Below are 12,582 nucleotides of genomic sequence, written 5' to 3'. Positions count from 1 at the left end.
AAATAGGAGTATGAATCGGCCCTTAGGAATTAATTATTGGGTGGGTGCACAGGCAGTGCTATAAGTTGACGCACGCATGCACACACACACACACACACACACACACACACACACACACACACACACACACACACACACACACATCAACTAGAGCCAAAGTGCACCAAGTGTAACTACAACTATCCTATCCTCACCACCCACCTCTGAAACTAAACAGCAGCTACCTCCTCCTGCTTCCCTTTTTTGCTGTCTGCTCTAATTGATGATGCTTTTTTGAGCACCTGCTCCGCTGCTCGTCATATATATATGACTCAGACAGCTGAATTTTACCCCCACAGTCTTGCTAGCCCCTTTAACAACGCCATTAAGGGCATTTTTCTGTCTAACACCAAGGTTACCATACCAGCAAATGTCAGCAAAGGAGATGACAGACTCAACTAGATAAAGTGCCCCTCGGGGCACAGGTCTCCACCAGGGCAGGTCAGGTTGTGGCCTCCTGGTGGCACTATAATAATGTGCCAATGTGAAAAGGGTGGGATATATTCCTCAGCCTAGTCGGAAAGTCTGTGAACGATATCACGTAAATTGCATTGTTCATGATTTGAGGCTTTTTGTTCAAAATGGGCCAATCCTATAACTTTGAAAGCCAATGTTAGCCAATTAGGATGGAATATGAAATATCGGACAGATCCGTTTGAACACATGACAATAGAGATAGTGTGTAACGATTTGCGGGGATTTTTGGACAGAATCTGGAGGAGTAATATAAAAAAATGTGTTTCACAAAACAGGCCGTTCTGGAAAGTTTGGGGCAGAGGTTCGTCGTTGGCATCGAGGGAGTGTGCATGCAACATTTGGCACCGACCGGGTTAACGTGCCGTTAATTAGCTGGTAACAGACGGACGGACGCACACACACACACTCATGGACGGCGTGAAAACATGCCTTCAGCCTGGTGGAGACAATGAAGGTTCTGTAGAACAAAATCATCAATGATTTGTCCACCTGAAATTTGGCTAACTTCCTTACACAGAAGAGGCGCTGCTGGCTTTTCTTACACACCATTTTAGTATTGGAATCGAATTTCAGACGATTGTCGATAATGGTCCCAAGATATTTGTAAGTGGTTACCAAATCCACTGACTGGCCATTTATGACACTATACTCTGAGGAGCTGGTGGACATCAGCGAAATCGATGCACATGTCTTTGGTCTTTGTGACATTAAGTTGTAGAAATGTATCTTCTTCACACCAAGAGACAAAGTCATCCACAACTGGGCCATGGCTGACCTCACTATCACCCAAAAGACTAACAATGACAGAATCATCAGCAAATTTAGAAATGTGTCTCTCGGCATGTTGACTTCTGCAGTCATTTGTGTACAGGATATATAAGCGTAGGGAAAGGACACAACCTTGGGGTGAGCCGGTGGATGATGTTAATTCACCAGACAGCTTCCCATTCACCCTTACCCTCTGGGTTCTATTTGTGAGGAAATCAAGAACCCAACCAATAATACCAGAGTCTAAGCCATGAGTTGTTAACTAATCTTTCAACTAGTATGTGTGGCTGAATGGTGTTGAAGGCAGATGAGAAGTCAACACAAAGCAGCCTAGCAGGTTTCTTGCTGACTACCAGGTGTTTAAATAGAAAATCCAATAAGGTGATGGTATAGCATCGGACACCTCTCTTAGCCCTGTATGCAATTGCAAAGGGTCCAGGTAACACTATGTTTTACCAAGATATGATATGATATGATATAGTACTTTATTGTCAGTTCACACTGAAATTTGTCTTGCGACACAGCAGCCAAGTAAGCAGTACACATATACACACACATTTGACATAACACAAAGAACAAGACAATTTACATATACATAATGGCGTGAAGACAAGAGCAATATCCACCGCTTAGATTACCCTGTGGCTAAGAGCTCTTCCTTAATGAGTCGCTCAAATGACTTCATAACCACGGAGGTCAAGGCCACAGGCCTGAAGTCATTGAGTTTTGGCATTTCTTCCTCGGCCTAGTGGGAATGTGTGTGCATAATTTCACAGAAATCGCACGCTGTGTTCATGATTTGAGGCATTTTGTTCAAAACGGACCAATCCTGCAAACTTTGGAAGGCAATCTTAGCCAATGAGGATGGAATATGGGGACAGGTCCGTGTTGATCACATGGCTATAGAGATAGTGTATAGCGATTTGTGTGATGTATGGATAAAATGTGTACGAGTAATGTAAAGAAATGTGTTTCGCAAAAATCGGCCTCATGGTGGCGCTGTATTTGGTAGATGCGAAAAAAGGTTTTTCCTTGGCCACTAGGGAGTGCGCAACTGCACATACAAAGTTGTACACAGATCGGTGCAGTTATAGGTAAAAACCGGAATTGGCCTGTTATAGCGCCACCATGAGACTGATTTGCAAATAAAATTAAGTGGCATTTCATCTTCGGCCTATTAGGAATGTGCATGAATAATTTCACTCAAATTGCACGCTGTGTTCATGATTTGGCCTTTTGTTCGAAACGGACCAATCCTGCAACTTTGGAAGGCAATCTTAACCAATCGGGATGAAATATGGAAAATGGGACAGATCCGTGTTGATCACATAACTATAGAGATGGTGTATATCGGTTTGCGTGATGTATGGTTACAATGTGTACGAGTACGGACGGACGGACACACAGACGGACGGACACGCGGACGGACGGAGTGCAAAACTCTCTCCCCATGCCTTCGGCCTGATGGAGACAACAATAGGAAGGAATGACAGACCTTGGATGCATATCAAACTAGACAAAGTGCCCCGAGGAGCACTTTGTCTAGTTTGATACCAGGATAGGACTGTTTTTGGAAAAATGTCAACTAGACAATAGAGATTTGCGTGATGTATGGATCAAACGTGTGTTTTGCAAAAATCCGCCTCATGGTGGCTCTGTAAAAGGCTGTTGTGGAAGAATTGGGGCAGAGGTTCTCATTGGCATCCAGGGAGTGTGTGTGCACAGTTTGGCATCGACTGGGCCAACGGTGCCGGAGATTAGCTGTACACGGACGGACAGACGGACGGACGGACACACAGACACACGTTAGCTTACGCATGTTTCACGATAACTACTTTTTATGTATGTGATGTATTGCCATGCTTTTGTTCTTGCTTAATGTAAATCGCTCTGGATTAAGAGTGTCCGATAAATGCCTAAATTGTAAATTGCAAAACATACTCTCCCCATGCCTTCGGCTGGTGGATACAATTATGAATGGTGATGGTCCATTGCGTCGACCTGCTAAAAGTAGTCATGTTCTATCTGAAGTAGTCTAAAGCACTAGTACTAATTAACCCATTTTGGACTGAGGTCGATAAAAAAAAAGGCTTCAAAATCCTAATTCCCAATTAAAACCCATGTCAGTGGTGCTCAACCTTTTTCATGTCAAGGACCCCCATAATTATTTCTATTGGGCCACGGACCCTCATCTCAAAATATGTAGTTCCAGGGACCCCCCAGAAGCCAATATTTTAGTTAAAAATGTTCGCTCTGAAATATATATTCACATTTTCACGACTTTTCTAAAATAGCAGACCTACAAGCTCGTAGTGCGCCACTTGGTGGCGCGCTATGAGCTTGTAAATCTGCTATTTTTCCTTTGTTCCTGCCCAAAATGGGTTAAGAGTTGCATAACAGTGCAGGCTGATGGATTCATGAACGAATTAAATGAGAGAGAGGTGACGTTTGCATGGTAAATGCAACATAACATCTGATATACAGTACAGTATATTGTGGGACAATAAACAGGTCTACATTTAAGAGGTTATTACTAGGGATGCACTATTAATCGGTACCATAATCGGAATAGGCCATATCGGCCATAGAAATGCCATATCGGTACCGGAACGGTCTCAATATAATACAGATTATTTAATCGGTTTTCACCAGCAAAAAAAATAATAATAATTTTAAACAATTCTACATTTAATTTGTGTACTCATCTCATTCAGTAGTCACTCAGTTGTGAAAACATTTGGAAAAGAGTATAGGATTGAATACTTTATTAACAGGCTTTGGGCCAAGCCCCCGTAGGGCCTATACTAGGCTTGTTTCCATTGTGGTCCTCTGTATAATATCGGAATCGGTATCGGCTGATATGACACTGCAAATAATCGGATATCGGTCATAATTTCATAATCGTGCACCCCTAGTTATTTCAATCGGTGATGATAGCTCAACTAGTTAAACAATCTACACATCCCTGGTCATAAGTGTACGATTGGAAGGCTGATTATAGATGGTCTTTATCCAAGGCGCTTTACATAGACTGTGCATTACATTCACGCACACATGATTATGATAGGCAACTATATGCATGCACCAGGCCCGTAGATAGCCATGCCTTGAGGAATCACAATAAAGAAGCACTGAAGTGTTTTTCCCCCAGTGAAGTGAATACATACATCAGAAGAGAGAAAAAAGTTTTTTTTTAAAGTAGAAAAAAAGAAAAAGAAACTGCCTCACATGCAAGATAAATGACACAGCCAAATGCAAGCACAGCACCACCCAGGTGGTTGACTGAGTCAACAGTTGTGTGTTTTACATACATGATGCTAAGGCGTACTCTCTCTAATAACTCAAATAAAATACCAAAAATGATAAACTCCACCATTCAGTCCCCTAGATTTCATCTCAGTGATGGATGCTTATGAGTATAGTCAGCAGTTGTGTTTTCCTTTACGGCTGACTGGCAGAATTCATGACATTAAGGAATAACATCCACTCAGGATTATAATAATCACAGGAGAGTGAATGCTAAATGATGTATCTACCAACTCCCCTCCCCCAGACCTTGACATGGTGTTCTGTGCAATGACAGATTGGGAAAGAAGTGAGGGCACAGCATAAATCTGGAGCCGTCCTATAAGTGTAATTTGGCAAGTGTATATTTCATGAGCGGATAAATGTAAATAATGGTCAACAATCCTGGGGCTTAACAAGCAATCAACGTCAAACGATGTTCAGACTGGAGCCATGAGGCCAATTTGACAAATGTAGCATGGCATTTCTTCCTTGGCCTATATGGGAATGTGCACGCAAAGGTTCACCACAGCAATCGGATGCTGCGTTCATGTTTTGAGGCATTTTGTTCCAAAAGGGCCACTCCTGCAAACGGTCTAAGAAAATCAGAATGAAATGTGAAAAATGTCTGACAGATCTGACAGATACGTCTATAATGTGTACAGATTTGCTGAGTTTTGGTTTGGTGGAGAAAATATGTAGTAGTAGTTTTTCAAAAAGAGACCTACTATAGTGCCACCATGAGGCCGATTTGAAATGTTTTGACTACTGGGAGTGCAAAAATGGACACTTGACAGGTGGACTCACAAAGCTGAATACATAACCCCGCCTGGTGGTATGACTCCCGGTAACATTATTTGGTCTTGTGTCATGGCACCTACAAAAGCCAAGATTCTACCAAAATCCCAAATCACTTTTACCCATTAAGATCTGTGTCACTTTAGCGTTTAACCACATTAACCATTTTTTGAAGAATAGCAGATATACAAGCTCATTATTCCTTAGCTTTTATTCCCCAGACACCTCCAAATAAATAACACTTCATGATTATAACCTACAATTTAATTAACAAAATGTCTCTCACACCGCATCATATCCAACACAAGACTGCACCTGTTAACATCTAAAATTAATGTGTCTGTCTAGACAGGCACCTGACCTTGCCCATGCTATTCACAGATTTGATGCTGGCAGCTGTTTTTATCGCTAGGATACCACTGATTAACGGGTGTTATTTTTCTCTCTCTCTCTCTATTATTCACTCCCTCTGTGTTTCTCAGAGTTAGATTCTCTAATTTGATCTTTTCTCACATAGTTACCATTGTTGTCTTTTTTCAAATGATCCTCCACATCATGTTCTAGCTGTTTCTCTCTCACTGTTGCTCTCCAGGGATGTGTATTGACGTTCAAAGCCACACTGTCGTATCAATAATTTACACATTGACAGACTATGCTTCACCTTTGAACATCTACTCAGCAGAGTACCGTTCATTTATAATACATAGTACGCAGGTCTCCACAAGCGCACAACGTGTTGCAGATGCAACGCGCTGTGAGCTTGTACATTGTCTATTACAACAAAGTATCAATAATGTTCTTTACAAAGACGAATGGCTAAGCATATTCACCACAGATCAAGTCAATTACTGCTTAAGAAAAAAATGGTTGACAAGTTAATGAAATGAAACACAACTTTCGACAATGCAAATATGTCACGTTGAATATTTGAAAGGCAGGCTAACGAACAGACTGCAGCAGCACTGCAGTTCTTCAGCATCTTGTATACATACAGTAGTGGAGATATTATTATAACCATGGTTACCATTGTTCCATTTAGCTATGGTACTATATTGTGTGTGTGTGTGTGTGTGTGTGTGTGTGTGTGTGTGTGTGTGTGTGTGTGTGTGTGTGTGTGTGTGTGTGTGTTTGCACGCGCGTGCGTTCTTTTTTTTATGCATAATGGCAAACAAATGGACGAAAGAAATCACACTGGCTACATAAAGGTTCATTTATGGTTATAATTTTCTATCTACAAAATAAAGCTAATACATTTTAATCATATTCACAAAAATGTCATTGTGTGACAATGTCACAGTGTCAAGTGTGTAAATGCATCTATCTACAAGAAATAATGAAATATTTAATGGACATATGCCTAATAAACACCTACCAACCTGTCAGGACTATGTCAAAAACAGAGGTTTTTCATGTCCAATGTTGACTATACTTTGTTATGTTAACGGTGTCGTATGCTGAAAATAGTATACAAGTTCACATCGCGCCAAATCCACAACACTTTGTGAGCTTGTAAATCTGCTATTCTCTACGTGTGACAGTGACACTGTTGTGCGACAGAGCATACAGTAAGCAGAATTTGTCCTCCTGGCCATATGCAGTACTGTAACAAATCACTTGAGGGCTCTAGTCAAGCATTGTAACTAGGGATGTCCCGATCACGTGATATCCGATCATTTGATTTTGAGTATCTGCCGATACCGATCTTTCCCGATCCGATATTTATATTTTATGGAAGAATACCAAATGACTCGCCCCTTTACCAACTCGCCCCAGCGATTTATTTTTATGTAGTTAACAGTTAATTTAGTATTTCCCTCCCTCTCTGAAATCTGAAATGATCTTGTATACAGATTTATTTGACTGTATAGTAGTCGATCTCTATACTCTGTAAAATTAAGAAAGAATAACATGACACAGAGACGGTGACTGCTTAATTAAGTTAATTTAGGACCTTCTAGCAGTTAATTTCGTTTTATTAAACACATTCCTTCCATGTAGCCCATGTTTTGTAATGTAGCCCATCATACTATTATGCCCATGAGAGTGAACCTAACAATGATAAATTAATATGATAATACCTTTTATATAATCACCAACATGAATTTTGTTTGTTAGTGGGGCGAGATGGAAAAGGGGCGACCGTACCTGTTACCTTATAGAACACGTTTATGCCATATCATAATAGTACAATATCACAAATCACAGACAATTTCCAGTCTAACATCATGATATGGATATAATATTGATACTAGTGATGTCCCGATCACGTTCTTTGGATCCCGATCCGATCATTTGAAAATGACGTGATCATCCGATCCTATTGGGACAACCCTAATTGTAACATATCCTTTGGATAAAAAAAGGCTTCTAAATAAAATAAAAAAATCAGAAAAACCTATGTTTCTATGTCAGTGGTGCTCAACCTTTTTCATGTCAAGGACCCCCAGAATTATCTCTATTGAGCCACGGACCCCCATCTCAAAATATGTAGTTCCAGGGACCCCCCAGAAGCAAATATTTTAGTTAAAAATGTTTGCTCTGAAATATATATTCAAAGATTTGCGCCACATCGTAGCGCGCCACTCGGTTGCGCGCTATGAGCTTGTAGATCTGCTATTTTTCAATAGCTAAATGATAACATAATGTTTAAAAACCCAAAATGGGTTAAAAATATATTTTAATTCAACAAACAATAAAGCCTTAAGCATGATGTATGCTTCGTCATACGATGGTTAGGCATTACACTCCTGTTTGCAGCCCACTTGATCCTATAGGTTTCAAAAGCATTTCAGTGCTAGGATCATCTGTATAAATTCATGATTCTGGTATGATGCTTTTGGGATAGTGGGTCCCAAGTTCTCAGACTAAAGACCTGCACACCAAAAAGCAAAGAACACCTCCATCTAGTGACTGGACAGTGTTATACATTTTTTTCCTGTTCCATGATAGCTTGTTGTTGGTTGGCTTGCATATAATTTACAAGTTAAGCATTTAACAGCTGTATACTATGTACATCATGTGGAACAGCTCTACAAGAGCTTTTAGATCTAATTACACTAAATCAGGCTTTAGTGTATTTGTTGAACACCTAGTTGGCTCTGTTCTGAACAAAAGCATCCACTATTTGAGTCAGGTGATTGGGTTAATGCAAGCTGACCGTGATTGGAAATATGTTCCTGACCACTAATAAGGAAGCAAGACACAAACCTCAATTTATTTCACCATGAATATTTATGTTTCAAATTCAAAACACTTTCTAAGTTGAGTAAAGTTGGCAAAAATGTAATCACTCACTCAAGACAGATTCTGCTTAACGGCAGTGTCTGTCAGCACACCTGCCCTAGTGTTGTGTAGCATTGTTGTTAGTAGGAATAAACACAGAAGCACCCAGGAGGAAGTGGACTAAGAAAGGAGAGGGGACAAACACAGTTCCTGTTTCTACACAAAAAATGTAGTACAGTCTGGAATTATCTTCTTCTTCATGCCATTGCCTTATCATCTGAAGCAAATTACAATGTATTTTCCCTGAACCTTGAAAAGACCATCTAACGATGTGACCCTATAAGATTTGCCTGTCAGCATTTTCCCGGTCTACACAGCCTGAGGGACAAAATGAGGTCACGGAAAGTTCAAATACAGGCCAACCTTAATTGCACAGCAACGGTAATTTCAACCCTTATTTTAGATTCCAGAGCTGCCCCCCTCATTTCCTCATTATACTGGCTCACGGATGGGAGATGGAGATAGCTTACCACCATATGTAGCTAGCTATATGGATGGACTGAATTCTAAGCAGTTAATCTAATTAAACATGAAAACAGCTTTAGTGAAAGGTTCCTTATCTTTGTTCTCCTAGCTCCTTTTTAGAGTCACCACAAGGTCTCTAAAGGCAGGTAACAGATGCCCCAATTAATTTATACACGAACAAATTGAAATTAAAAGGGCAATTATTCTCGTGTCCATGTTCCATTAAAGTTTTATCAATGCAAGTTAATTCCCTCATTCCATTGGACTATAATGCAGCAACAGGCCCAATTATGTAAGGAATTCAAATTAAAGCGGTGTTTCACTTTTGGGGTCATTTCGATCTATCATCTATCTACTACTGTATGGTTTTGGGGTTCACCACAGTTGATTCAAATTTAGATCAGACATGCCCCTTTCCTATAAAAACCCATTGTAACTTCAGTCTTCATTGTAATCATGTAGACTCATTGAGAACACACATCCTTGGTTCTGGTTATGTCCTTCTAATGCGTGAGGGGCCGTGTATTTTCAATTAAAAAAAATATTTTATAAATTTTTTATGCAATTTAAAAACTATCCAGGGTGCGCCCCAAAAGACAGAGTGGCGACTCTTGAGTAGCCTATTAGGTCTTTCACTCAGCAAGTATCCTGTTTAACTATTTTGTCTTTTATCTTATCTCCACCACTCCGCTGGCGTTTTTTTTGCCAACATTGCACATGAAGCTCAAGCTTTTAGCAATATGATTGCATGGAATCTACTCCTCACGAGACCTTGGAGCAGCTAGTTAAAACGGGCAATGGGGACTTGAATAGCTGTGTTCTCTACGTGGTACAAAAAGAGGGGGATGGCTGTTGTTTCAGGGGTTTCTGGCTTCCCATGGAGATATTAATTCACATGATCCCCAACACTGCTTACATAAGAGGGTAAATGGGCACTAAATACTGTATGCATGTGATGAGATGTGCTTTAATATGTTGTCCCAGTTTTTTTTTTGTCATTGAAAGTTTTCCTTAAAGTGCTAACTTTAGCATGACTTGTGCCCTTTTGCTATTTTGATATCCATCATGTATTAAGCTGAACATGTCATAGCAAATCAATTCCCACTCCCTGCACTGACAATGTCCTGGGGCCGAAGTTACACTGCATGAGGCCTCATCATATAGCACCAGTGGTTTGGGTTAATGTTGAGGTTTACATTCTCTCCTCAACACCCGCTCATTACAGATCAAATCTGTTAGACCAGATTTGATCAGTAGCATTACAGAATATTCAGTAAAAAATCTCTTCAACTGTTTTGGCCTACATTCATGCATGAACCTTAGGTTTTTAAATACATGCGTATATTATGTAATATGTGTCTCCTTTTCTTTAAAGTCATACTGCGTAACATGATTCATTTTAGTCGATTTTCCTGGATTGTCTATATGTGACGTCTGTTCGCAGAAGTACCACTCCAAAGTTAAAGCTAGAGGGTCCCGGCGCCAACCTATATTTTGGAAAGCGACAACATTGTTGTCACTAACTAACAGATGGTATTCACTCTACGTACAAAAAGAGAGAGATGAGTTTGGCTTTGCATGGAGCTGTTCATTAACATGATGACAACACTGCTTCCATCTGAGGGTAAATGGGCAGTTGGGCACTTAAATGATCTCTGAGAGATGAATTATGAATGTAATCGTTACACTGTAATGAAACATCTGTGGTTTAATATGTTGTCCCAGTTTTCTTTTGTCTTTGGACATGTTCTTTTAAGAGTTCACTTCTGCCATGAACACTGTCATCTTGATCTTTTTACATCCATCATGGATTAGGCTGAACATGTCACAGCAAATCAATTTCCACCTTCCTCTCAGTCTCCACACTGACAAGGTCTTGGGGCCAAAACCTAATCAGAATATAGCAGCAACAGTGCATGGTTTGGGTCATTTTTAAGATTTAAGATTTAGTATCCACTCTTTATAGAACAATTATGTTAGACTAGCTTCTATCATCATCAGCCTTTTAGAATATAGGGGGGGGGGGGTTGCTTTATTAGATAGACACAATTCCTTGAAAAATGGGAGAAATGGACAGAACCCCGACCTACACTGTAACTGTATGACAATCTGCAAATACAAATTTGGTTTAAAAAAAGATAGTACTGTACAGAGACAGAAAACCGAGAGCAGAGAGAGTGCGGACTGTGGAGACATGAAAGACGCCGCAAGTCGGGTTCAAACCTAGGTCCTCGTAACTCACTAGTGCACTAACTGAACTGTTCATTGGTGAAGCCCCTCGTCAACTGTTCCATTTGAATATGTATTCAAAGTCAAGAAGGCAGTATACCTTATAGCTGTTCAAACAAGTTTTTCAATATATAATATGTACCTACTACCTCCTAGCCCTTCCCACAATTCTCTCTCTAATAATAATACATTTCCTTATGTCCTTTGTCCTTTTCAATTCATTTTTTGCCTTATTAGTGAGAGCACGGGACTAACGATGGAGGTAATCAAGGCCCCTAGCAACCCAAACCATTTTCAGCTGCTACCGTCTGGAAAGCGATTCTGCAAACTCACGGCCAGAACAGTAGGCTCTGAGACAGCTACTTCCACCACCAGCCAACTATGAACAACACAAAACCTGTCTTCCTACTACTCACATGCTCACAGAGGCTGTGCACATAAAAGACCATCATACACATTCATGTATGCACCCCACACATAAACTAAATTATATTATATAAGCCACATGCCACACACCTGTGGTGTGTCCGAAGTAAAATGTGGCAAAATTGCAATTGTCAGTGCTCAACAGAACGCCCAACTCTCTATCAGTAAGGAACGGAGGGAATATTATATTAAGACATATTGGCAATTTTAGACCAGTCAAGAGCCTCCGTAGCTGGTGGAAGAGCCATACACATCCACAACAGCCTCAACAGTTCGCACCACCTCCTCATGCACGTCACCAGCCTGGTCAGTGGTGGTCACACATTGCTGTGAGATGTCATTCCATTCCTCAACCAGGATTTGTTGTATGTCAGCCAATGCCGCAACAAGGTTACATTTGTTAGGCTACTCCAGCACATACATCATGACCAAGCTGCTAATCAGGTGCCAATCGACTCAAGTCAATACCAACAGGTGCATATACTGTTCGACTTTGGCAGGGAAATTTGGTTCATTTCACTTTGGATGTACTCATATAATCTGCTGTACTGCTCATCCACAAAAGGCATGATCATTACAAATGTATAGAGTGTAAAGACAAGTTGATTTCCAATGACAATGCTAATAGTACATTAACAGCTGAGATCTGACCGAACAAACACTATCTTTATCTTACTACTTTCTTCTGTTGTTATTGTTTAATCTTTTTTTTTGTGTTGGCTATTGTTGATACAATATTGAGGAACCAAATCCACATTGGTTTACTTACTCATGTACCTGGATAGATGAAAACAAAACTGTCACTCGGTTCAA

This window comes from Protomyctophum bolini, assembly GCF_963924005.1.
Source record: "Protomyctophum bolini genome assembly, chromosome: 5".
Lineage (NCBI taxonomy): Eukaryota > Metazoa > Chordata > Actinopteri > Myctophiformes > Myctophidae > Protomyctophum > Protomyctophum bolini.
This window is presented reverse-complemented; position numbering follows the sequence as displayed.